Source organism: Varroa destructor, unplaced genomic scaffold, assembly GCF_002443255.2.
Source record: "Varroa destructor unplaced genomic scaffold, Vdes_3.0 BEIS01000001.1, whole genome shotgun sequence".
In the NCBI taxonomy this organism is placed as follows: Eukaryota; Metazoa; Arthropoda; class Arachnida; order Mesostigmata; family Varroidae; genus Varroa; species Varroa destructor.
Window position 1 is genome coordinate 61870608 of NW_019211454.1, and position 27376 is coordinate 61897983.

The window sequence follows — 27376 nt, forward strand, 5'->3', positions numbered from 1 at the left end:
TGATGAAAGGTCACTCCAATTACGCAGTTTCTTTCGTTCTGAGAAATCCAGTGGCGGGTGTTTATAAAGATTTGAACTGCAGAGATTTTCGTGAAGTAAACTATTCATTTATTCAACTGTATGAAGCGAACTTCGGCCATGAACAGCTTGAAGTCAACGATGCAAAACTCCTGGATTTTAGTCATCATATCGTTTACAGCCTGTCTGATCTAGCGTGCGGCACAGGTCAACTACAATATTTCCATTGGTAAACTAAAGATCCATTCGCGGTATATGTCGTGCCGACTAAGAACTTTTCAAGAGCTCCTTCAGAGCTTTTTAGATTTAGCGATTTTAATGATATCGTATGCTGAAATCTGCTTGACTTCGAAACGCTCCCTGTTTTGACAGAAGAGAGCCGCTTCATTTTGTGAAGTAATCACATTTGAATTGCCCGCGCTAACAAAGCTCTTAGCTGACGTTGTTGCTTATCTTCACCATTTCAGATACTTGTGACGCTTCGCCTAAGCGCCTTTCATACAGCTTTGAATGCCAATGTGGCAATGACCGACGACAAAAGACCTTCAGTGTGCCAAAAACTATTTTATCCGTGACTATGGGCGTCTCGGAAAAATATATTGATCTCGCTAATATATATATGTATATCTATACCTTCTTCGGGGAACATACAAATAAAGATAGCAATTAGTATTTCTATTAGAACAAGCTAAATCGTTGCACCTCCTACTCGAGGGCATGGTATGGCGTCGCATAACTGTTCCACACTTTATGGCGTTAACATTAAACAATGTTTTTGCATTTTTCCTTAACATTTGTTCACGCACGAATTGTATATGTCTATCATAGTTGTTGCTACTAGGCTATCCATTCCCCTGCCACTGTAAAATTCTTTGAAAAATGTTCGTTCTATTTAAGTGTAGGGAATATAAAACGGTTTTCCGTTTGTTAGGACAAAGAGAGTGGGAAATTTGTTGAGACTACTAGTTCATTATTTAAATGCCTAGTTCGCACAAAATCAAGTTCTGTGTAGATGAAATACGTAACACATTTACTTGTTTGATGCAAAAGGGAAGTTTTGGGATACATATACATTTCTTTTTAATAAGAACTAGGACGTATATGATTTGTCCATCAAGTAGGAACGTGTGATCCTAATAGAAAATTCGTTTTTTTTTGTTCCCTATAATTTACTCTGCTGGCCTTTACGGTTCCGGGGAACTCCACACAACTCCGCTAAACAACGGTTAGTTTTTCTAGTGGGTGAAAATCGGTCGTTTCCTTATTTTCACAGAGGCTACCGTAAACGATTGATAAAAGAATCTTCTTCACACCCGCCTTCAAGCAGAGCTTGTATACACTGGAGAGCACCCCATCTATAACCCTAATTCAAACGTATGTGCAGCAGTGGATTTACTATTGTTTCAGAAATTCTTATTTCTGTTAAAATACAACAAGCTTAAGAGGTTAGGGGTTGTTAAAGAACATTGAAACAGTGTTCAGTTGTTTTAGCCCTCGGATACAACAGATATTTTTGATGGGTGGCAGTGGTGGAACTGAGAAAACCCCCTAATGCAGTGCCGAAAACAAAGATCAAATGCTGATCATGAAAAGTAACGCCTTGTGTAAATTTGTTTTTTTTTTAACGAAAATACGCAGTACATGAACTTAAGTCAGGCGATCACGCAGGTGAAGACTTTACTCGAGTTTTGAGAGTTGTAAAAATTCATATAAATGGTCTGCCTGTCACACTCACATTGTAGTATCAGCATATAGGGGAACTGTGAGTGCCAATTAATAATATCTTAATTGAAACATTTGATTGTAAGGTAGATAGTTGACTCTTACCGATCCGTTGTTATACCTTATGTCACGGTGTATTGGAGACAAGCTATGATGTCAACATTGGAAATACAAACTTATTATTTTCAGGCCAACGGTTTTGGCAGATTCGGTTATAAGTAGATGCCGGGAACACAAAACAGTCTTTCATTTGAGGGGTTTAGATATTGGTTATCCTATAATGGTTTAGAGCGGGTTCTTCGTGGATGATTTTTAGAAACATGATAAGGGTGGCTACCTCTGAAGTGCGAATTGACAAGCCCCGACGAAATTAAAGAAATTGCTAGGAAATTTTTTTTTTTTTTATATATATAAGTTCCAAGTGTCCTTTTTGTGAAGAGGTGCAAGGAACTCGCGGAGGAGATCACGTGTTCATACTACTCTTCATAGAAAACGGTCCATATGGCTTTGTCAAATATTTGTATTCTTATGAGCAAGAGGCGTATGAGAAAAAAGAAAAAAGGCAGCTGATCTCCGTACAGAAAATATAGATCCGGCGTCATTCGGAGTAGTCTTAGTAATTTTGATATAGATAACATCATTTGGCTGATTCTCGGCCAGGATGCAAGCAAACCCATAGCATGCTGGACTGTAAGCACATCTGTTGTTATGCTTAGCTTGATTTAGATTTTTACATCACGCCCGTATACGTTATATTTGATAGGGACACCATTGAATAAAAACTCGACACCCTGATAGAATGTGATGTATAGAAGGGGCTTAGACAAAAGCCCTACGGCTCTCCTAAGGGTGTGATCGAACAGGCTGACAGGCAGTGTTCGATTTGCACTTTGCATGAGCAATCCGCAAGATCTGCAGGACAGCAGTTTGTCAGTCTGAAACATATACAAGGAATAGATATCTTTGACATTAATAGATCGTGATTTGCCAAGTTCAGGGAAAAAAATCAAAATAAATGCTAGGGAGCGCATTTTTAACAATTGCCTAGTGATGCATTTAAGAACTTCCGATAATTAAGTGCAGGTAGACTTCTTTCTAGCAAGATTATGTTAGTTTGGATCGAAAAGTCCAGACTAGCATAGATAGGCTACGATAATGTCGTTCATTACAATACAACATATAAACTCCTGAGCAACGAGGCAGTGGTTTTCAGCAGTCGAACACTGTCTCTTTTGTAGAATGAGGTTACAATACAATCAATTGTAAAAGACTGAGAGTATAACTCGCTTTGAAAAGACTGTAAACATTATGGGCAAAGGCTCGATAAGTACGTCGGCCACCTTCTTAAAGATGATATGAAACAGGTTTTCGGGGGGTAAGGTTTAACCTTATATCAAGGCTGTTAGGCGTCTTGGACAGAGGCAAAGTTGATGCTATGGAGGCTCGTGTGGGTTTAATAGGCCGCATCGCAAAGAGTCTTATCAGTTGTGTCAGAGTCAGAGTCGTGAGCAAAACGTTGCTTATTAGAGAGCCAATTCCAATAATCTTGTTTAGCCATTTGCATTCATTTGCGTATCGGAAGCGAGCTTAGGCTCTTTTGTAAAGTAATCCATTGTTTTGAAGTAGAGAGTGGATCCAGATAAAAAACGCATTGACAGAATCGATCAGTTGTTGTCTTATTGGCGAATTAGCGTTATCGTTGGGCTTTATATTCATAACCAAAAATGAGCACGGCTAACCGTAGCAATCAGTGGTTTCGATCATAAACAGCTTTTTGTGCCTTTGGCTTAAATCAAAAAAGGGAAGTGTTAAAATGTGGCTAGGTTTCGCCGTGTTGGTAATACGCCTAATTGTCATCCTTGCGTCCAGGGTGGTCGTTTTCGTCGCACAGAAGTTAAAAGCAGAAGAAAATTCAAAAGTTTACAATCAGACTGCTATCGCAAACGTGAACAGCAAGGCCTACCTAAAGCGAACCCATCTGTTTGCGGACCGTTTTAGCATCCTGGCGCCATGACCATGAGATATTCAAGAGCACACTACTGAAATTAACAACGAGAGTGGATAAGGGACGAATTAATCCCTGCATCTTACTAATTATTTCGAGTAACAGGTGAGTCTCACTAAGGCTAAATTTCTCTTTTTTTAAGACTAAAACCTCTCGCCACCGATACGTTCGTCATGGCTAATAATGGTACTTGCAACACAGCGGGAATAATTTTTCAGTAGGTTACGAGTTTATAAAAAAAACTCCAGTTGGTTTAACATAGCCGTCTGACATCAGGAATTTAACGGTGTTGAAAACATTATTGAGCTTAACTGGGAATCGAAGTCATTATTAGGTTTGGCCCCTAACTTCCATCGTTCAGTCTCAGCAGTCAGATTTGGGTGTTAAGGATTTGATGTTAATTGAAGCCGAAATGGGAATTAAATGCCTAATATCAGTCAGACCTATTTTTTCAGCTACATCTATGTAGCTCTTCGTTCGGTATCTCGCAACGATGACAGACAGAATCCTGGGATCTAAAATCGTTTTATTATAATAACCTCATTTTATTGCCGCCATTGAAGGCCTTTAAAGATTTATCGCTTGAAATATTCGAAACAAAAGTGGCATTGACGGTTAATTTTTATCATCGTTATCGAAGCTCAGTTCTCTTAGTTTTACCTTCGCTGGACTGTACGTACGTGCAAATTCATGCTGAAACAGAATGTTTGTTTTCATTATTGCCTGGCTAATATTTTTCTGAATAGGAAGAATATCCGACTGTGCATTTAAAATACTATAAGCACAGTTAACTTCTTTCTTTTCATCGTAAAGTTTTTCAAACAAATCTAGCAAACTTGCACACGGAAAGAATTCGACCCGAGGTCATATCGGCCCAACGTAACCGTAGGTCGTAGCTAGTTCAGCTCGTAGTTAACTTAGGCGTCAAAGTGGGAAACTCCAACAGTTATTCACCCATTCATCTTTTTTACGTTCTTTCGCTTGCGAGAAATGTCAAGCTCTGCTTAATAGTCGCGACCTCCGTCATCTCATTTGAGTGGCCATGAAAACATTTTGTCAATCTAATATTTGATTCAATCTTCTCGAAGGATACCCGTTCTGGTCGCCGTCGTTGAAATGGCTCACTTTAGTTCTCATAAGACCACTTTTTAATTTGCTCATTCAGCTATAAGTAACTGTTAACGATAGAGCAGGAGCTACCTCAGATATCAGTCGTCGTAGCGTCCACTTGCAACTGTTATTTCTTTTAAAGCAAAAGGGCTAGTTAAGTTGCTTTTTTGAAGAGGCGAACTCGATTTCAAACGATGGTCGCAGTATACCCCGACGTTTTCGCGTGATAGGTCATGAAAACACGACAGATATACAGTGACAATTTGAATTTCCCTTATGACGCTAACGATCAAGGAGTGCAAAGGAACTTTGTTCAGAATTGGCGCAATCCGTGTAGCTACGAAGTGACCTCTCACTCGTAATAACAACGGCATTTCTGATATTACTTGGCAAATCAGATGTTACACGTATGCAACGAGCTCCTATACTCGAGCCGTACCTTCTGAAACGTTGAAATAATGAAGGGTACAATTAGGCGATATCATATTTGATCTTACCACTGACAAACAAATCCTAACGTTGACAGTGAGGAAAATGCTGGATTTAGAATTATTTTAAATTTAATTTAAATTTATAGAGGTAACCAACCCAGTGTTTACATTGTGTCAATCCATCGCTTAATTACGTTTGTCCAACATGAATAGTTTGCGGACCGATTTTGAGAATGGGTCGCTATAGCGATAGTGATAATATTGCTAATAGAAAGTATTCCCACAGAAGCCCTTACCAAAGAGTTTCAAAGCTCGCTTCTTTTTATCTCGATTACAGAGGATATTACCTCATTAGTTTACTAAAGATGTTTAGCATAGAGCCCATAACACACACCGATTATTAACGTACTTGTAGTAAGTTAGTCAGATTTTACTTCGCAGCAAGGCTTTTGGGTGATAAGTCCTAGCTTTAAGTTACATTGATTGATAGTCGACGATCGACTGCGACGATGCATGAGACCTATATCAGTTTTCCCATCGATTTTCCTCTCAAGCTAGGCTTGCTCGCCCGCACAGATGGCAGATGAGGCAATATATAAAATCCAGAGCCAGCATCATCAATGTTTACGCTCCCTAACGAATAGACTTTTCGCTAAATTGAAGGAGGCAAGGGTTATTGGTTAGGTGGTGCGTCGCATCTGGCTACGTCACATTCAAAGCAGGGTTAACAGCCTCGGAGGAGCGAGTCCGCAACATGTAGCTTTTGCGAGTTAAACGAGCTGTGACTACTAACTATCCTAGAAAATACATTCTAAACTTAATAAACGAACCATAAAAATAAAGAAACAACAAGAAGACCAGAAGAAATATTGAGAACTAGCATTCTGTGAGACGTTTCATAATGCACAGTGCCATAAGAGGAGCTTTAGCTCAATGCATTTTGAAGACTTCGACGAGGAAAGTGTAATGATCTTAAAAGGTTGTATTAATAGGAGCGCCGTATCAAATAACCATAGATAGCTTACGTAGACAATTTCCGCCAAATCAATATGCGGCGATGATTTTTATACAGTGAATAAAGCTAACGTTATGTTTATAAAGCGTACACATTTCGAAATAGTGTTTTTGTTAAAAAAAAAAAAAAAAAAAAAAGAGAGAGAGAGAGAGAGAGAGAGAGAGAGAGAGAGAGAGAGAGAGAGAGAAGAGTAGAGAAACAATGACTCAGTAACGTGGTAGAGTATGTGGTCAGAAGACACATTATACATAATGATTCTCCACTAAATGCTAAATGAATGGAAAGGTAATTAACTTTTTTTCCTTAAATGCTTTGGCTTTTTGTCGCAAAACTGCATCTCTATATTAAACGATTTTTCTATTTAAAAATTTTAGAGTCTGATAATCCCACTTGATAAGCCTAGATCTGCACAGTACATAGGATAAACCATCTTAGGGAAAAAGGACTAGTTTTTTAGCAGGCACAAAAATTTGTATGTCAACTATATAAAACTTCTGTTAAACAGTGTGTCTCAGTTGGTATAATGGCTGGCCATGTGATAAACTCATGCTAAATAATTTTTAATACCTTACCAAATCGAGAATTTATTTAGTCCGGATCTGGCAGGAATTGGTAAATCGTTTTCATTTAAAATTTTCTCCGCTGTAAAGGATCGATATTTGGTTCCCGATAATGAATATTTTTGAGAAGAAACACTGCTTTATTTTCCGATCAACAAATTGGATGCATTCACTCATGGCTCTTATCGCGTACGTTATAAAGTACTGATTTCTCCGCTTTTTGCATACAGTCAGACTTCTAGACGCGGCTACAACACTTGAATGCTATATCACATAGACCTCTGCAGTTTCTTGAAGCGCCACTGGTTTTGTCAATATCCTTTAAATTTTTCTTAAAAACGACACCGGGCAACCGCACTTAACCTAAGGTTCATTCCTGAGAACTAGTCAATTCTATGGCTCGGCCTGTGTTTGCACTCCATTTTTATATTAAAAAAATTATATATATTAAAAAAATGTGCGATCGCCACATCTAGCCATCAGGCTACTAAAAAAGAACGCTAAATGATAATATGAAGACACTCACATAAAATGGGAAATGATGGACGTTCTTATGATGATATGACATTAGGACGATGGGTGTACGTAGATTGGTTGTGGTACTAATAGCTGATTATTACGAGAGATCGTATTCAGACTTACTACAAAATACGACAGAAATATGATGTGGCCTACGCCAAATGAAAAATTGGCGGATAAAGCTAGTAACTTGGCTGTCAAATCTTTATAGATGAATTTTATAGACGGGAATGCAAAGCCTTACAAACTAACCCTCGTGTTTACAAAAATAAACTGGCGATGGCCACTACAGTAGCACGATTAACTAGAAATAATAGCATATATACAACTCTGCTAGTTTTATTGAAGAAAAAAATCTAAACTTGGGTTTAGCTATCTAGAGTAGTCGGCCTAGTGAAACTGAGTGATATATGGTCAAGCTGCTCTGAGGCACGTAATATAATTGTTTCTACAAGTAACAGTGAGGTTTGGTTCGGAAGCATTGTAAATTTCTTATTTATGTATTATGTTAAGGCTGAGATGTTCTACGACGTGAAATAAAACAAGTATTTTTAAGATTTCCGTTAGACATAACAAACGATGAAAAAGAGCCTTCTCTAAATCCGCTAAGAACAAGTTTTGCTTCGCCCCTTCGTAACGAAACATATTCGTTGTATATAGCATAAATCGCTACTGCCAAATTTTACGTGGATGGAAACGGCACCCACTAAACAGTCATCTCTACTATCAGCTTGTTATCAAACTCGTTTGTACCCTTTCATTTCTATACGAATACTACGAAAATCCGTATATTTTAATTGTATGACGCCTTAAAGGTCTCTAAGGCCGGAGAACACCAAGCTTGTTCCTAACGTGCCGATGGACATAACATCTTCACAACACAGTATAGCTGATTGTGGCTTATTCACTGTGATTTTAGGTAGATTGCCATAAAAGATCGGATGCATAAAAGGTATTTTATTACATAAAAGACCTTCTTAAGACACAAGGGCCTGAAGTTTTTGTTGACTCTCTAACACTGAAGCATAATTGTCAATAGGTATATTCTGTTCGTTCTGCAAAGTATAATTCACGCGTGATGATACTGAGAAAGCGACATATGTTTACTCGTTTCATTGCTCTTTTGTGCACTTACCCGTTTATTTGCTCTACAGTAGATCTGTTTGTTCATGAGATAGTAAATATCAAACGAGTCATCAGCCTCAACGTGAGGTATGAATTATATTTAATTTTTTTGTAGGCAGCACAATGGGAGTACGCAGTTATATTCGGCGTTTCAACGCAAGCTATTGCACAGTCATTTGACAAAAGTCCTGCAAAAAATAACTCTTACTTGTTTATGACGAGTCGGTGTTAAAATCAACTTGTTAAAACTTCGAATCGTCACTTCACTGTTTAATACGAGACTGTATAAGGGACGAGCCAAATATAATCTGGCTAACAAGGATTTCCTCTCTTGAAGGGGTCACGAGTACCGTTTTTAAAATACGCCCAAAACATTTATTGTGAATCCCACAGCTAAGGAATTAGCGAATAGTATGTTGTCATTTTTGACTGCTCGAAGGACATCATTGGTACAAAATGACTTAGTTTCGGGCGAAATTGATGATTTTCAGAAGGCTATTTTCAGTCTTTAGTGTCGTTTGTTTGCGTTGACTAAATTTGTGGGAGAGAAGTTTTAAACCCGACTAATGTTTGTAAGGAATCTGTAGCTAGTCTGGATTTTGAAGGATCTGTATTTGCAAAAAATAAAATACATGCACATAGACACGAGCAAAGGAAGATGCGCCCATGCTGGGATCTATTGAGAAATCAGCTAATGAGGCGCGGAAGAATCCGTGAAGGATCTAACATCAGCGATAAGAACACAGGCTAGATAGATTGGTTCTATTACGGGTTACTCAATGGCACGGTATTTATTAGTACAATGGTAATACAAAATAGGATGCAAAGATCAAACAAAACCGTTAGCTCAAGCCATTTGTGGAAAACTGTAGATGACTCTCGGCAGGAAAATAGCGGGCTTGGCTGTTATACTAAGCTAAATACAATCGCATCGGAATTGATTGCCAAATTTTAATTTGGAACCAATTGGCGACATTTTTTTTTATGGTAGACGTTTCGCTAGGAGTGAAAGCTGTTTGCACGGTTTGAGCACTTAATTGGAAATTGTGTAACTATACAGTGTTAAAATGCGCTACCTGAGCGTGCCGAGCGAGTCAAAGGCACAAACTAATTATTACATAAGGAATACTTATTTCAATTAGTAATCTAGAAAAGGTATTTTTATAACGAAAGAGTATTACGAGGAACGTTAATATTCTCATTATTATTGTTATTAAATGATTATTGTGAATTTTCAGATTCAATTCGATTGTAAGAACGCCTCAGTTGGCAATATACCCCTCGACAACGTGTCCAAGATGTCAAATCCGACATTTTCAGACGGCACACCTGAAGGTAGCTCTGACTTACGTGAGGAAAAGTTCGTACCGGAAAGACGTGAAACCTGGAAAGGTTGCGGAGTAGGCGGCCATGCAATCATCTTTAAACGTACCCTATGGGATCGTAATAAAGGTGCAAGGTTAAAATACAAATTCAGCAGGATTATCTTACAAACGCAGGCAAAGAAATGGAAACAAGCATGATAGCACTCCGCATTGTCAATTAACCCATGCAAAGTCTACGAAATGAGCAACCGAAACAGACGCTTCTGTTTGGCTCCGATTTGCGATGAAACCCGATTTTCGATTTCAGAGTCTCGAAGTGACTATTGTGTCTATTCTAATTGGAAAACTTAGCGGTGCCCTATGAACGATCCTCGACTGTCGGCTGATTTTGAATCGTCGGAAAGAACTCGTCTAAAAACCGTATTCTAAGGCGGCTCAGGATAGACTCAGTAGACTGCCACCTCTAAAAAAGAAGTTGCAGTTAAGAGGAATTGTCGTTTAACTCATGTTGTATGGCTAGAATAGGATCGAGTTGTTATACCAAAAACAAATAATTCTATTTTTATAGTTTACATTACGTTACTGGTACGCTAGGTAAGCATTTCGAAGAGTAACACTGGTGATTGCGCTACGTAGTACGCCATTACGAAAAAAACTATCTCATCTATCGATAAGAAAGTCCATATTTAGATGACTGATTTTGCCTTAGCTTGGGAACAGTCGTTACCAAACTAAGTAGCCGTATCCTTTGTCATACCAGTGTTAAAATGTCGGTGTACTTTTATAATGTCTGGATACTTCAAGTTATCAATGACTCATGGGACACACTGTTAAAGTTCTAACTTTCACGAGCCTATCGTGCCCTTGCGATGAGACTTAGCTACCTTTGTACCAGTGAACAAAAACCTTCCCACTATGTCGTAATCATTACGCCCCTGTAAACAATCGCCCTCAGCTTTTGCACGTTCTTCAGATCCCTTTGTGTTGCTGTAGTCGTATTTAAATAATTATACTTAGCACAGACAGAAATCCCTTTTATGCCATATGAATAGCCTATGGTGATGAGATGCACAGGCTTGCTTTCTTGAATAGCCCATAAGGATTAACTACAGAGATATTGAAGGTCTGAGAAAATTGCTCGTTTTAATGCTTCTGAGAAACTTGTTATTCAAAATAGGTCTGTGTCTTAAATGTGAATCGTATCGAGCATCACATCTAAATCAATAATTATTGGCTTAGCAGAATTTATATAGTACTGTCTCGGTCCCGCTTCTGTTGGGTAGGCCCTGAGTGCCATGTCATAGACGCTCATATGGGACGAGACGGTACGATTGCACGAATGTTTCACGGTAACCATGACTCACTTTGGCTTTCAGCAATCGCTGTGAACAGGACAAAGTACAACATCAGCTTTTTACGCGTTATCGAAAAAATGGCTGTGGAATTTCTGGGATCGGCGAAATTGAGAGGATATGCGGAGACCCGGCCAGTACTTTGGCACAGTAGTCTTTAACGAAGTAGAGTATAGTTGAGCGTGCATGTATATATATATATGTATATGTATAGATCTACGAGTGTGTGCGTTCGTATAGCTGTGTGGCTCACAAGAGGAAGGTTTGGTAGCGAAACACGGGCGTTTCAAAGAGGGGCGGGGGACGGTGCAGGAAGATGAAGATAGAATTTGTAGAGGGCTTTGGTTAGGGATTCTGCCTGCTTGTGCTGAAGTTGATGTGTGGCTAGGTTTTGACAGACACACGGGCAAACGCGATAAAGCACAGGCGGATGCTGAGCTCGCATTGAAATTCCATACGCACGACGCAGCAAGCAGTTTCGTCCGATGAGTGAAAGCGAGAGAGATGGATCAAGAGAGGAGATCGTGCAAAAGCAGCGGCGAGGGCTTTCGATGCCATCCAAAAGTTTATTTCTACATGAAGAGGGGAAGGAATGGGAGCAGGGTTAAGGGGTGGAGACCAGAGGAGGCAGCTTGGGGGAAAGACGAGGCTACGATCGGAGGTTCGGCAGGAGTTGGCAATTGGGGGAAAGATCGAAGGGTTAAAGGGCGGAAGGGGTAGGTGTCCTCCTGAATGGAGAGTACACCAGTGACCAGCGGTTGTGTACGGCTTTGCACGTCACAGGCCACCGTACAGACACTAGCGGCAGTCGCCGATCGTCAACTGAAGACCACTTGGTCGAGACTCTCAAATCGAGAAGAGAAGACATCTCCAACATACTTGTACCCGTAGCTGATGTGCTCGAAGCTAGTGAACTATTTGAGGGGTTCGCTATTCATTCTTAGATTTACAGAACACACACGTAAGTAGGTATTTCAGAATGGGCAGTATACGAAGCAGTGTGTATATACGTTCGGGTAATTCGCATTTGAGAGATAGCAGATAGGCCTGGTCGAGCTTTGGAGATGGTTTCTTTGATGTTCGTTATATTACAGATGTGAAGCCGTATCACTGCGGGTGTAGACCGAAAATACATTAGTTTTTAGATTCGATGTACACGACGTTCATGTGTGTTAGGTTGTAGGATTGCAATTAATCGATTAGTAGAACAGAGAATTTGAAATAACAATATGTGGCTCTACGATGACAAGGTTTCTGCTATAGGATTTCCCAGATTAAATACAGCCATTAATACGACACAGGTGCTATTTCCCAACTCGACAAATCGACCATTAGCAATCGGTATATGGCATCGATAAATCTTTGTTCGATTTGGAGTAATCACTAGCTTTCAGGCCTTCAGGCATTGCGCTCGAAAAGGTATATCAACTTATTATTTTCTTTCAGAACTTTCCTTCACACGTATATAATCCATCTACAATTGGACTCAATCACGCCCACACTGTTGTAGGGTATTTATACAATCAATACGAAAACGAGGTTTTTGATGGTCCTTAATTTTAGCTAAACCCTTTCTGTCTAACATTTTCTGCAGCTGCCTCTCAGCTCTCCTTTCTTGGTCAGCTTGCTATTTCGCAGCATGCTTCAAGGACAACTCGGGGTTAAGAGCTGAACACAAGAGACCTGATACGACCAAGCAGAAGAAGGCACAATCGCTAGATGCATCGCTTTTCCTCTTTCTGGGCCTTCTATTGCAGAATAGCAGTCTGTCCATGCCCAAATTTGAACGTAGGGCCCCTCTATACGTTTAAGGTGAATAGGCAGTCACGCTAACACTGCACCGGTGTGAGAAAATAGATCCGGAATTATAAGCAGCTAGGACTGATTAGATAGTTTTAGACAGTTTCACGGCGACGTGAGACCATACAGAGTGCGCTTTGTATTTTGTAATACACAGTAAGCAAACGAGAAGTATGATATTGTTTAGAAAGTATAAGAGATGTCAACATTGAAACAGTTTGTCGACTTCTGGTAATAGATGCCATTTTTTTTTCAGTCGATCGAGATATTTGGTTCACCAGGAACGCCTAGTTAACACATGATGATCACTAACACGGAACCTGACAAGACTGTGTGTTGTGTTTAAGAGAGTGCCCAGGGGGGATAAAATCAAATAGGGCGCGGGTTTGTAGCATAGTATAGATTCTTCTATTTCTGTTTAGCTTGATATTTCAATGTGTAACGTCTTTCAACTTAGTGGGCGGATTTTGGACAAGTTACTCGAATGCAACTTTGTCTGACATCTCTGTGGCTGTCAATATGGAGATGCGATACAAAAGTCGAATCATGTAGAGATGTTTAGTTTTACCACCTTCTTACCATCATTGCCAACAACGTCTTGTCACGCCTGAAAAAATGCGTCCAAAATTTTACGTTGGTTCTAAATGCAGTAAAATTCGAACCCTTATGAAATTTTAGGATACACAGTTTATGCATTTTCTACGCTGGTAGAGAATTTTTTGTGCTGCTATAAGCATTTGAGTATAATTTAGATTCTCAATTCAATTCCAATATTTAGAGGATTGATCTGGCCTTCAGGCAATAATTTATTTCAAGCAGCGATTGCGATCACGCTATAATCTTTTCCAATCTTAGTCTTAGTAGCACAGAGCCTCCATTATGTGTATTCCTCTTCTTCATCTAAGCACGCGTGCGTGAAAAATAGTTAAGCCAAGGTTACTTTCTTTCCGCAATCGAAATATCTACCCATCATTTAATATTATCGTCACTCTTTGTTTATCATTGTTTTTTGGCGCATTAAGTTACATTGTAGCTATATTCGTTTATTATTGGTATCTAGAAACACGTGACATCGATTTAAACACTCGAAACATAAAGGATAAAATAAACCGTATAGGTTGCTTTATAACCTTTCAAATTTAAGCTGACTACGAAAAAAACTAATTCCAATAGTGAAAGAGATATTTGATTCAGCTGAGCTACATTTTAAAACGCCATCCGTCTGCCAGCTGGCTGCTGTAACTGTTAACAAAACACTTATCGTACTAGGCCAAACAACATTCACTTGCGATAAGGTCGGCTATCATCTTCTCATTCTTGATGACGCTCATGAGAGTGCGGACCAAGCTCATTCGTGGACTCGTCGCCTGACGCTGTTGACGATTGCTGTAGTAACCGCAACGCGACCACTGAACGGACGTGGAAAATGAGCGCTACACAGGCAAACAAGCGTGTTTCTGGAGGAATAGCCGGGGAGTGAAGAGTGTTTAGCTACTACTAACCCGGTCTAACCCTCTTTTCTGTACAAAGGCTGGCTAAGTAAGTGAGCCCACAGGAGTTTGAGTTTGGCCAGTAACCGCTGACAACGAACTCGACGAGTCGACTTGAGCCCCGGGGAAACAAAGTCTGCAGATGAGCAGGAAGGGATGCAACGGACGGCTGTGGAATTGAAAGGAAATGCGTGGCAAACCGGCCGGTTGGGACAGCATCTGCGAATGGACGAATGGCAGACGGTCAGAGAAGATACAGAGGGAGCGACTGTCAAAGCCCTGTTCTGGGAAGGACAGTGGGGACGGGGGCTATGGACAGAAAGGCTAATGCTTGAAGAGGTAATGAAGGGGATGTAGCAAAGGGAGAGAAGTTGACAGAACAGAAGAAGAGCACGCGACAACATTCACTTCCATTCGGCCCACTCGTTCATGCCACTCGTCGCTGTCACTACGTTATCTTCGTGTCCCTTTTTCCACTTCGCTTTTCTGTCTGGTACTTTCCTCGGCATTGCCGGCTTCGCATTCATCCACAAAGTTCAAGTCTAATTTCGTAGTTAATGCAGACGCCCTTTTTCGTTCAGGGAATGACGATGGTGGGGGCGGTGCTGGTAACAGCGGTTAGTATCACAGTCTTCAATAATAGTAGTTGTGACTATCCATCCAGCTTTGCTTCGGGTCGCTTAACCAGCCACGCTGTCCGTCGACTAGTGTCCAGTAACTTTTCCAGCGATTCGGCCAGATCCTTCTGAACAATTTTTAAAGTGGGGATAGCGTCGTCGTACACGACAGACACAACGAGAATGGTCAGGTTTGCTGACAAGACTCCGTAGCAATGCATAGGCGGGCGGAATCAGTAGCAGACGCAAGCGACTAGCGGGTGTTGCTGACAGCAGCCAGTGTACTGTGAAGGTGGAATAGAGAGGGAAAGACTCAGCCGTCTTTTTCTGAGCAAGCTTACGTTGGGTATTGGGTAGGTCTTTTCGTTTAGGGCTACTTGGTGCTGATGCTCACCTTTGAGGCTGCTCCGCCTAGGTAACACTATTATTTCTCAGTCTGAGGGAAACACTTCTCTGTTTACCCAGAAGGAAATGATTAGAGTACGGTGGTCAAGAGGGAGGCGTTGACAGTGGCACACACGAGTCAGGTTGTGCATTTGGTATCCTCTTGGAAAAAGGAAAACCGCCTTACGTCACGCAAGTTCTTTACTGTATCTTGGTTCAGTTAGCTGCTCTACTGCATCTCAAATGGGTCCGAGTTGGGCTTTCGATTGCTGCAATCGCTTTCCTCTCACCTGAATGCCAAATGAAAAGAAGAGAAAAAGAGTCAAATTTGTGTCAAGAGCACGCGAAAAGAATGAAATCACTAACGACAGAAGAGGGGTGAAACTGCAGGGATTGCAAAAGACACAAATCGCTTTTGGAATCATCGTATGTGAAAGCTTCACCCCGGCGACGATTCCGCGGCCATTGTTAGTTATTAGCGACGACCAGTGAATGTGAATCTAGAAATTAACGAATGTACGTTCAGCGTAACGGTGCCTATATCGATCCGGTACCGTTATCGACTGTAACTAATCTGATGTCACGAGATAACTTTTCGGAGAGAATACATTAGATTTTGCCGGACGGTTTATAAAAAGGACTGTAAGGCAGTTAAGATGCTTTATAACGACAGTTTTCATGCAGCGGTTAAACAAGCGGAACCACATTTTAACAACCTGGAGTAAGTTTAAAATAAATAAATCATGTTCGTATTACATCAAACTTCGCTCAGTAATGAAGATGCCATAATTATTAAAATATAATTAAGATATTTTCGTTTAGCCCCAAACCTGCTCCAAAAGCCGATGGTCAGAATGGCAAATGTGTAAATGGCTTAGGTGCGGCCCCTTGGAAATCACTGATGTCAAATGTTACGTCATCAAAAGTTGGTACGGATAATGGAATTTTAGCAGAATTTCCCTGTCATCACAAGGACCTTTACACAAATCAAAGTTAGTGAAGTTGACTTCCTTGGTAAACGTAGATAACAAATACAAATACAAAAGAAAGTTAGCAAACATAACATACTTCGATTGCCCTTATCCAAATAATCGCGGCCTGCGACGAGCGCTCGGACGCGTTTTATTTCCCTGGCTACTTTCATCGTCACTGTAAAAACCAATATTCGTATTGAACCCAGTTTTACCTCTCAGACAGATCTTTTTCGTTCTACACTGATGTAGACCTCCTACCTAAGCTGAACTTTCGGTTAGACCAAAGTGGAAGTTACAAAAGGCACTCAGGCCGGAAGGGCAGTCCGTAAGCCGACGTCAGCTCTGAGTGGAGTGCTTAATATCAATTGAGACACATCCTCCCTCATTATTACCTGATGGTTTTTAAATTAAGATAAACTGCGTTCGCGGCTGCCGGCTATCGACGGAGGTGCACTTCGAACTGGGCGCGCCCTTCTGCCGCCACCGTTTGGTAACCGAAGTGGTGTAGGTGGGCCTTTCTCGTCCTTGGTCGATCTTCCTTTACTACGCAGTGAACTAATCGGTAAAAGGAAATCATAGAGACCGTAACAAATCAACTAGGCGGGCCAACCGCTATTGGGGCCTTCTGTTCTCTTTTTGAGGCCCATTTTATTCAAATCAATATGTGTAGCCATTGTAAGAACATTTTTATGATTTAGCTTTTATTAATTATACCTGATTAATAACACGGACGTGAGGTAAAATTTTGGTGGTGAGAGCAATCATTACCGAGTTTTAAACTTGACAAAGGTCTAAATAGAAAATAATTAAAAACAATAAAAATACATCTAGAAACATGCATGCAACCTACAAAACATGGCTGTGTGAATTGACTGTATCAGCTAGTTATGGTCTATTAAAGTATACGTTTTGTCGAACCGTTGAGCGGCTTTTTTTTTTGTTCAATTGAGCCGGTCCACAAATAGAATAATACCTCTTTATGGAAACGAACTCTACTATTGAACGCTCTATTATGAAGGACCTCACGTAACCTCTCTATGAATGCGATGTGTACATAGGTGTTGAGAAAACCTATAGGGCGTATTACGGCGATTGTAACACACAGTAATCTAACGGAGAGCGACTTACTTACACTATGTTTGCAGTTTACAACCGATATATCCAACACACCGGCTGGAAAGCACTGTTCAACGTAACAGAATTGCCAGTATATAAACGTTTTACAATTACGGACACCGTTCTGTCGATGGGTGTCCTGGCTGTGCTTGAACTAACTAGAAGACGTATCGAGTTGTTGTGCGGAAATTAGAGAAATTGCTGGACAAAGGTTTCCGCCCGTTACCTAAGCTTATACACTCTAGAAATAGGGTATGTAATCACTGAAAGCTCCTAAAAGTTCTTGCAGAAAAGACAGTCGCGTACTATCTAGGGTTCCCAAAATAATCGTGTCGTGAGAAACGTATCACTGTTATTTACCGTTACGACGAGAAAATCTAATTCAGTGAAGCATGATAGCCATCGATTTGTTGATGGCCTTACGTAGTTGTATGTGAATCATTTATATTTTGTTTAAATAGACGTGTTTACCTAGATAGTCTCCATAGGTTTCGCTACAGACAAGGGAAGCGATTTCGCATACCGCTAAGCTGGCTTCTGATTATAGGAGGTGTGACTACCTCACTGTATTTGCTTGGAAGTTACACACAGCGATGGATGACTTCGCTAATTAATACAGTTTAATTCGTTACTCTAGACAAACCGTGAAAGACATTTGTAGAGACATAGTAAAAATCCTGTGTAAAAGCAGTAAAAAAGCAATGTTTGCAAACGAATTATAAATTTCATTGATACACACACAATCTTCTCTCACGCGTTTGTGCTCATAGACCAAATGTTATTACACATACTATATAATCATATTGAGGCAAAAAAACCGACGTGAAACTAAGACTGCATTATTACCAAGGAAAAGTCATTGAAATACCACTTCTAATCTTTCTTGTTTGTGCGCCGACCAGAGGTTGCTTAACTGCATTCAGAAAGACTAAAACGATTTTGACTTCTGGATGTTAAATCACCTTTAAAAATAAAACTATATAATAGTAAAAACGATTTAAAGCTTGATTTTAGCATTTCTGCTTGATTTAAACCCGCTTTGCTTGATTTCAAGGACTGAGGGGTAGAGTTCACCCGAAGTACCATAAAAAATGAAAGCTCCGTGTCGGGGTTGTATGTGTGATGTGCTGCAGTCTTCAAATACGGCTCGTTTGTGCTCTGCGAAGAGCGACACCATAGCACGTCAATGGCGAGCGCGTCGCCAAACAGGCAAGGAGCAAATAGAAGTTTCGGGATGTAGACTATGACGCTTGGAGGTAGCATGTGCTGGCGTCGGTTAGTCAGGGTTGACGGAAGAGGTAGTACCGCACGTTCTGCATGTCGACAACTTGAAAGAAACGAACCGCCGCCGTGGCGTCAGCGGTTTCCGCTGCTACGTCCCCGTGGCTGCATACGGGGGTAGGGCCCCAATAGTGCCACTACGGCGACTCCTCAATCTTCCATTCACATGGAAATACCACATAACACGAGCCTGCCCGCCTGCCTGCTTTTACATAGTGCACATTTACAAGCGAGCGTTCACCCGCTTGGCAATGGCTATGGCTACATACATGGCACCAACGCCACCCTTTCTTTCTCTGGTCTGCGGTAGCCTCAGGGCCTTCACTTTCTCGGCTTTCTGTACCACCCCCGCCACCTAGATGTCGCACCCTTTTGCTACGTTTCGTTACACCCCTGAACGTCGACAAACGGGAGCAGAAGGAATGGGGAGCAGGACAGTAACGGCAAAAGAGCGGGCGCAACATCCTCGCGCCCTCAATACGCCCTTGTCAAGCCCCACCATCTTTCGCCACATCGGTATATCACTGAAAGTCGAAATCATTGCCTTTTCGGCCACTGCCACTGCCGCTTACAGAAGTGTCGACACAAATTTGTTGCTCCTGCGGGTTCCGCCACTGCTGTGAACCCCTTTCCGTCACTGCCACTACTACTTGTACCGGAAACCATAACTGCGGCAGAAGCAGTCGCCTCTGTGCTACTATCGCCGGTACCTCACCATAGCACCATGCTACACACCGCAGCAATATAGTAGAGCAAGGCGCGACAATCGATGACTCTTCTTCCGTGTGACATTTGCTCTTTTACGCGTTCCGTTTCGTCTGCTATTCGGCATCATTTCTCAACACCGCATAGTCGCAGGGCGAGGCATATCTTCAAGGTCATGCTTGTACTCGTGTCACCCCTTCTTGGTGATTGTGCTCGGAGCACGAATGCATTTCTTTCTAGGCATCTCTCCTTGGATTTTTAGGCTTTGTGAGTAGGCGGCACCCTTTTATTTGGCCTACACAGCTTAGATCACATCCCTCCATAAACAAGCGCATTCATGTCATCCCATGGTCATTTTTCCCGTTCGTCTTGCCTTTATACTGCTATTTAGTGGGACTGCGGCTGTCCCCTTTCTAAATGCCCCTGATCCCCGCACATATACGTGCACATCCTCTTTTTATCCATTTCGTTTGCTTTATACATATGGGTGCCCTATCTTTTTCCTAGGCGGTAGGTGACTAGCCTGCTGGTTGATTACGTTTCAGATTCATTTGACTTCTTTTTGGAGCTAAGATCACCACATCTTTACTAATGGCTAAACTGTATTATCGTTATTGATGAGAAACGAGCATTAACAGCACCTGGACGTCAATCCGTTTCCTTTTGCTTTATTCTCTTGTTGACCCTTATTCGTCCTTTTCATGTACGCAGAAGCAATCGCCTTAGTTACGAAGATCAAGACGCCGTGGATTTGTTTGTCAAGCAATCAATCCTATGCAGGTATGGATGAACTGCATGAAACAAAGCTGTAAGCAATAACGATAGTATAATGGACGGATACCTACGAGATGGATAAAGGGCGAAGGAAAACAGGAAAGAAAAAGACATCATTAGCGTCGCCGTTAACGTCAATGGCAACCTGAGTAATGAAAAAGAGAATTTGGATGCCTTTAGTCTGCTGCTGCTGTTGCCCCTTTTTTCTTCAACGGCGAGGCAACGATGTGATCAGTTGCCTAAGGTCCAGGGGCTACACTCGCCATTTCCGGTGCATCATAATCAACAAACGGACGATGATCGTACCTGATTATTCCCACATTTAATATAGACAGATATAAGTTTCACACCATTCTACTGAAAAGTAGAAAGAAACAACAGACAGTGCCTAGATACCTACATTGCTCACCTTGAGCCCTTTCCCTCCTATTAGAGCTCCATCTTTTCTTTTACAGATGAATTGACATGATCCCTTGCTATGCTGGAGTACATCGTCCGTGCGCCAATGCTGCTGAACGACACTTGGCACTCAGTCGAGGACACCATTTTTTGCGGAAGCAGGAAGGAAGGTGCTGACTCAACAGTAACCGGAACGAACAGCGAAGGTCCTGTTCGTCTCTTCTCGTTCCGAAAGCCAAGACCCTGCTCTACTATCCCGCAGGTCGAAGGTCAGCCTGTGGAGCAACAAGATGCGAGCTCCTCGAGACAATCGCCATAAGTTGAGATGTATTGTATTCCATAAGCTGTAGAATTGGACAAAAGCACCGGGTGCGAAATCCGGTCCGATTTCTCTAACGCATTATAGCAATGTACATTAGTTTTTCATTCGCTTACCAATCTCATACAGTCGGCTCAATGAGGCAACTGGAGGTCGGTTGAAGTGCGATCGAAGAAAATGAGGTCTGAGTGGGATTGAAGAAAATGTTATGATGCTTAATGTTGTTGAAGAGCGGTCACTACATGTATACAGTCCCCGTTTGCTTTTTTATTTAACGAAACGACAACTGAAGGCTGTATGAAGCTATTCTCAAAGGGGCATATTCTTTCATAAGCTTTATACATACATTATGGGTTCAATGAACTAGTTAAACTGTCAGTCTCAGATAGTACCGGTAGATTTCACTGGCCTCAGTTCATGTATACTAAGGTAACGGGATAATCTTTTAACTTTCCAGGTGCGCTATGTCGGTGCATCAGATCTTGCGCACTAAGTAGAGTTTGATAATTCAACAGGCATGAGTATTATTGACAGCAGGATTCAATACAAACCTCAAACTCAACGACTTTGCAGTATCTAATTTGGAAAAGACATGTGCTTATAACAATACCACCCGTGGTAGAGTGTTGATTACGTCAGGTGAAACGTCCTTTAAAATCCCGCTTTCGAAGCTCACCTAATTTTTTCTCCTTACATTAAGAAAGAGTTCTCCTTTTCGCCCAGTTGCCTTATCACAGGGTTTTCAATGAAGGCAAGAGTTTTTGCACAACATATAAAGCCTATTTGCTCTGCAGGCCAGGTCCGTAAAAGGTCGTGAGCGAGCGGCCATATTTTTACCCCGCTCGACCCTAAGTCCTGCCGGACCCAAAACGATTATTCCCCGACGGCTTACGTAGTGCCTCAAGCTCGAATGAACTCAAACGCGTCCGCTGCCCAATTTTGTCGCACTAGACTTATGGCTATTATACGAACTTGCTCGGCGTTCCTTAAATCATCGCTTTACAGGGCTACATGGTGTTTTACCTTGTAATAGCAGTTACTGTGTATTTAGATAGAACTTCATACGGAGTTTTCATAAAAACGAAATTAAAGTAGCGAAAAATGTTCAACTGAGACGTTTAAAGTGGTTGCGGTTTCGCGGACCGTTGTTAACTGATGGTCATGAATCGAACCACGGTTGCAGCCATTAGCGATTTTTTAGGAAGTTACGTTATACGAGCCAAATTCAACAAAGCTATGCTAGCACTATTGTGATAAACCTTTTTTTTCTGACGTCCACTTATTATATCCAGCTCGTTTCAGATTTTGTAAGGAATCAAGGTCGGTTCAAGCTAGTAATGTGTCGCTAGTATTTATGTGTCAAATTGAAATTCGATGTTGCATTCAGGAACATCAAATTTCAATACGACACAACCTCGAGACGTGATTTCTGCTTTGGCCTTGCAATCAACCTAAGTTTCTTCTGTCACCTGTGCCTGATGTCTATATATCATTACTTTTCAGCAAAGTTAGCTATATAGCGAGGTAATTAGGTACCTTCTTGCCGTCTCGGTTACCTAGCTGCTAAAGGCAACTGTGTAGAAGCCAAGCCCGTATGCCGCTGGTCGGCTGAGCCAGTACAGGAGCTACAGCGTAGGTGGGCTAGTAGTCTCATAGAGAGAACAGGGCAACGGCGACGGCACGTCGAGAGATGAGTGAGATAACGGGTGAGTTTCTGCAAAGGCGAAAGTGCGTAAAAGGAGAGGAAGAATAGTGCTTGGAGTGCCATAGAGCCGCAGGGGCTTTTGCGAGGGCACGCCTGTGAGGAGCAGGCCTAGAGGATAAGGTGAGCAGATATAAATAAGGAACAAAAACGTGATGCCATGACCCAGATGAGCAGCGATGCGGACGGCAACGGGATCGGGCGTTGGGTGTCAAGCTAATTTCGTCGCCTTGTCGACCGACCGGTCCTTGAGCACCTAAGGTAACAGCAACGAACGTCCCTAGGACTAGATCCAAACGATGAGCCAGCATCCCCCACCTCCTATCCATTCCTCTACAACTAGCTACCATACCGTCTCTGCTATGGATACCTTTGGATGCCTATAATGCGACTCATCATCCACAGATCCTTCGCAGACACACAAACACACTGTCACGCATGCACGAAACAGAAAAGGCACCACACAGGCAGCTGAACACTCACATACATAGAATGCACAGAAGAGTACCACATCTTGTGCATACCTCGAAGCATTCTTCGATGCTTTTCTCGCCACTCGATCCTTCTTCTGCCTCTTTCGAACTGCATCTCGTGCTTCCTCGGGGTAGACGAGTTTTACGTGGGCTGAGAGGAAAAACGACATAACGAAGAGGCTTGCTGTAGGTCGCTGCGCGTGAATATGTGTATGTGCACGAGGCGCCCACTGTAAACAGAAGCATCGATGGAACGACGTGAGCCGGCTTCATCGAGGGCCTGTGTCAGCGTCGCCGTCCAAGGGCGCTGTGAAGAACCAAGCCAACTTAGCATCAAGGGTGGCTGTTCAGTATAGAAGACAGGTACAAAGGTTATTCGAGGCCGTCGTCGCGTTACTATCGACAAATAAGCTGGGTGGAGGCCTCAAGTCAGTGTTGGCATTGCCCGTAGTTACCACTGCAAAACCAGAAGCGAAAGACCAGCAGAAGTACCATGGATAGCGACGCCAACGCGGCAAGGATAGTGCTGCTGTCTCGAATCCGGAGAGATAGCTTGATGATCCAGAGAGTTGAATCCCGCAAAATGCAAAAGAGGATTTCATCTTTTTATACGCATCGCACTACTCGCTGTGCCGGTCGGCTGCTGAGTAGTTTGCCTCCTTTCTTTCCTTCGGTAAAAACAATCACAAAATGTCCGACATGGACTTCACATTTACTTTGTCACAAAAATGAAACTTCCTCTGATGCGTTAATCGTAACTTGTTTACTCACAGATTTTAAGGACAACCACAAGGTTTATGTAGGACACTGGAAGTAGACATAATGCTTACGCTGCGAATCAGCAGTTTAAAGCAATGGTTAGCGACGCATTGGAACTTGAAAATGGATACATTTAGAAGCAATAATATATATCATAAGTTTAGAATATAACAGCATCTGCCTGCGCTACTATAGTATATGAATACTGCACCAATACGAGGCGTCTAAGTGATTTTGTGTACAGACGAAGCAATGCGGCAGTATGGTAACTCGCGCCTTGTCCTTTTTTTCTGGCAAGTGATTTGTAAATCTCGAGCGACGGAGCAATGCTGAACGTAAGCGCGACTTCATGAATTTACTAATTCGCTAAGATTCCCGAATATCAGCTTTGACTTGACGGTTCGGCGTACGATCGAATTAGCCAGCGAACGAGCGTGCCTGCCCTCAGGACATCGGTGTCGCAGTGGGCGCTGTATATGTCCATCGCATAGAATTCGTTCACGGTTCTTGTAAATTTCGATTGGAGCGCTCGCGAAAGCGACGGACGCCGCTGGGGAAGTGGCGAAATGAATTCGCTCGACGTTTTGCTTGAAGATGATAGACAGTTTGTCTTTCATGACGTCGATGGAGGAAGAACTGCAGCATTAGCGCGGCATCTCACAGCGTTTAACAAACGGCGCCAACGAGAAAAATCAACCACAGAGTGATAAAGATAGAAAATGGAAATGCCAGACCTTGAACATTCCAATGCCGTACATGGACACAGAGATAGTTTGCATTCGATGAAGCTGTGAAGCCGGCACGACTTCGTGTTTCGAAGGCAAAGAAACGAAAAGTATGATATAGACGCAATTTTATTCTGTGATGATGTTGGGCGCGTTTAGAGGATACTGCTTCTCTTTTTTATGCTGCTTTCTAATGATAGTCGGGCTGCTGGATCACCCTGGCTCTTCTGGTTATAATGAATTGCACATCACCGTAGCAGTGTGACTCGTAAACTTTGCCGGCTGATGAATCTGCCTATGTAACAAATGTTCCATTGATAATGGCATTAAATACAAATGCACTTACTGTAAAAACAAGTTCGGCATACGTTATACTAGCATGGTGACTAAACTGAAAAATCATCGAATCAATGATAGCCCGTTTTTTTTGTCATATCCAACCCTTTGCGTGAAACAGTAGATGCATTATACGCCTCTTGTTACAGGCTGTCCAGTGTTTTCCTTTCAGACCGTTAACCCCATTCGCCTCAAACGCCATCAGCCTGAAGGCAAAACTCTCTGCCCTGTGCCGTAGCTCTGATAGTAGCTCAGCGAGATAAGCTCTCAAAGGTAGTATTGGCGTGAGAATGAAGGACGGCGACCGTGCGATGGAGACTTGGCGCAGATTGAGCGCCATTTACAGCTGAAGAGAGAAAGAGACGGAAGGTACGTTTGTTTAGCCATGCTCACGCGGAAAACGACGAGAAAGAAACGAGAACGTACTAGTTGTATATGGAGACCCGAACGTAATGCGAGGAGGTTTTTTCTACTTCGAGCCTATGTACCAACGAACTCAGCGAACTAGCTCAGTAGCAGCTCCGCTCAATCCCATCATGCCTTTAGACTACGTCTCGAGCTGCGCCGCTGTAGTTAGCTCGACGTGAGAAAACTGCGTAGTTACTGCTCCTCGTCACCGAGCCTAGTTGCCCGGTCCTTTCGCATGCACTGCGTTAAACGGAACATACGTTTACCACTGCTACTCCACATGGCTGATGTAGCGTTGGCTCAACGTAGCAAAAGCTCAACTGACTTTTATTTTCCGTCTATGCGCTTCGTGTCCATCCTACTTTTCTTCGTCTCTGTGTCTTACTGCACTTACCATCTTCTACCTCTATTGCTTTTCCCTAGTCCTGCCAACGAACGCTGTCATTCTGTCCTATCCGGACCTTCTTGCGTGATTGGTGCTACATATTACTGCTTGAAATGATAGTGACAATGATGTTTGAGATAGTGTCACTTTTCGTGGGAACAGTGCTTGTTAACACTACAGCAGTAAGAACCTTCAATGTAACTGCCTATATTGCGCTGAAAACAGTTTAAATTTTTTAGTATTGCGAGGTAAAATAGGTATAGGAAATGATAGGAACACCGTGAAGCTAAACGGGGCCCAAGTCCTTTTTGGTCAACAACATTGTCAACCACTTCCTGTTCGTCGTGTTCCCTCTGTAGTATTTTTGTTGAGCGTGTGATCTACACGAAACTTATTTCGCCATTTGATGTCCTTTCTTATAGTGTAGTCGTAAACCCAGTCTCATCTTCGTTCTTGGAGTCAACAACTCATACAAAACGAAGTTGTTGACTCTAAGGCTGCCGCCTGCTAAAAAAGCACGGACCTCCTTCTGCTGCCTTTCAATTCGCTATCCACGTCAAGCAGCTAGTGAGAGCAGACTTACTGTTGAAACGCCATAACATGACTCGGCAATGTGAGAAAGTGGCTAAACCGTCATTCCGTCCAATTCAACTGATTATTTCAGCTGAAACACGTTTGGGGGGGGGGGGGGGCGATACCTAGCAAGGGAGATCGGTCATGCCACAAAAGTGCCAACGCACCGACCCAAGAAATCTCATAGAGTAACTACACCACACTTCCCCTCTATTACTGAAGTTACTTTTACATTTCTCTGCCCGACCCCATCCCTTGTGCCTACCTGGCCTTCTACTGCCGAAAGACTTACGGAGCAAACAATGCCCAGGCAGTCAGGCAAGCAAGCGAAAAGACAATTAGCAGCCGGCCAGTTTGTCAGGCCCTATCACTTTACGTCTTTCCACTTGTTAAACGACCCACGCCTGACTCTATATTATAATAGGAGGCCAACTGGTAACCGCTACAGGCCACTGCCGTTCTTTGCTTACGACTCATGGTTTATGGCCAATGTGTGTATAATGCTCTACAACTATTTCCCACTACTACTGCTGAGGCGATGCTGTCGCCGTTAATACTCCTTTCGTCAAGTCTTGAGCAACGGATGAATGGAGGCATAAAAAATCAACGAAGGCAAAACAAAAGGATTTTCACTTACCCATGACAACGTTCATAATATTCTCGCACATGGGCTAATGTAAGCTTGGGTTGTGGATGTTGATTAGTAAACGCTTATGCTGAAGTTGCATTTATCAAGGGAAAACAAATATCATTGGCTTCCAACTAGTCAAAGTACTAATGTAAGGAGAGGTAAGCTAGCTAAGACAACAACAATAAAAAGTGGAACAAGATGGTAAATGCAGACGAGGAAAGTTGTACTGCTACCCCAGCTACAATTTATAGATTAAAAGTTCAACAGCTTTGTCGGAACATTGTTGTAGGACTTGTTTTTGAGAAATAACGCTGCATCGGAGGTGATAGAATGGTCAAATCAG

At 42.2% G+C, this 27376-nt stretch overlaps 2 long non-coding RNA genes across 12 annotated transcripts in view; one reads left to right on the forward strand and one right to left on the reverse strand.

Annotated features, from left to right (window-relative positions):
* LOC147758912 (uncharacterized) overlaps positions 1-26491 on the forward strand; it is a 37526-nt gene extending 11035 nt beyond the window's left edge. For 3 of the 10 annotated variants that reach the window (XR_015318362.1, XR_015318356.1, XR_015318337.1), the window contains 4 exons: positions 486-3850; positions 9744-12994; positions 13239-17815; positions 20779-21295. This is a non-coding gene — a long non-coding RNA (uncharacterized LOC147758912). Of the gene's footprint in view, positions 1-485; positions 3851-9743; positions 12995-13238; positions 17816-20778; positions 23005-25208 lie in introns of those variants that run through there. The other 7 variants (XR_015318334.1, XR_015318343.1, XR_015318335.1 and 4 more) reach the window with 7 other exon arrangements.
* LOC147758913 (uncharacterized) lies at positions 13756-24979 on the reverse strand. 2 transcript variants are annotated; one of them, XR_015318373.1, is made up of 3 exons: positions 23268-24979; positions 16840-17002; positions 13756-15763 (listed from the first exon to the last, which is right to left on the reverse strand). It is a non-coding gene; the product is annotated as an uncharacterized LOC147758913 (long non-coding RNA). The 2 variants fall into 2 exon arrangements; XR_015318366.1 differs by lacking the exon at positions 16840-17002 and having other exon boundaries at positions 23268-24962.
* Positions 26492-27376: the final 885 nt, after the last annotated feature.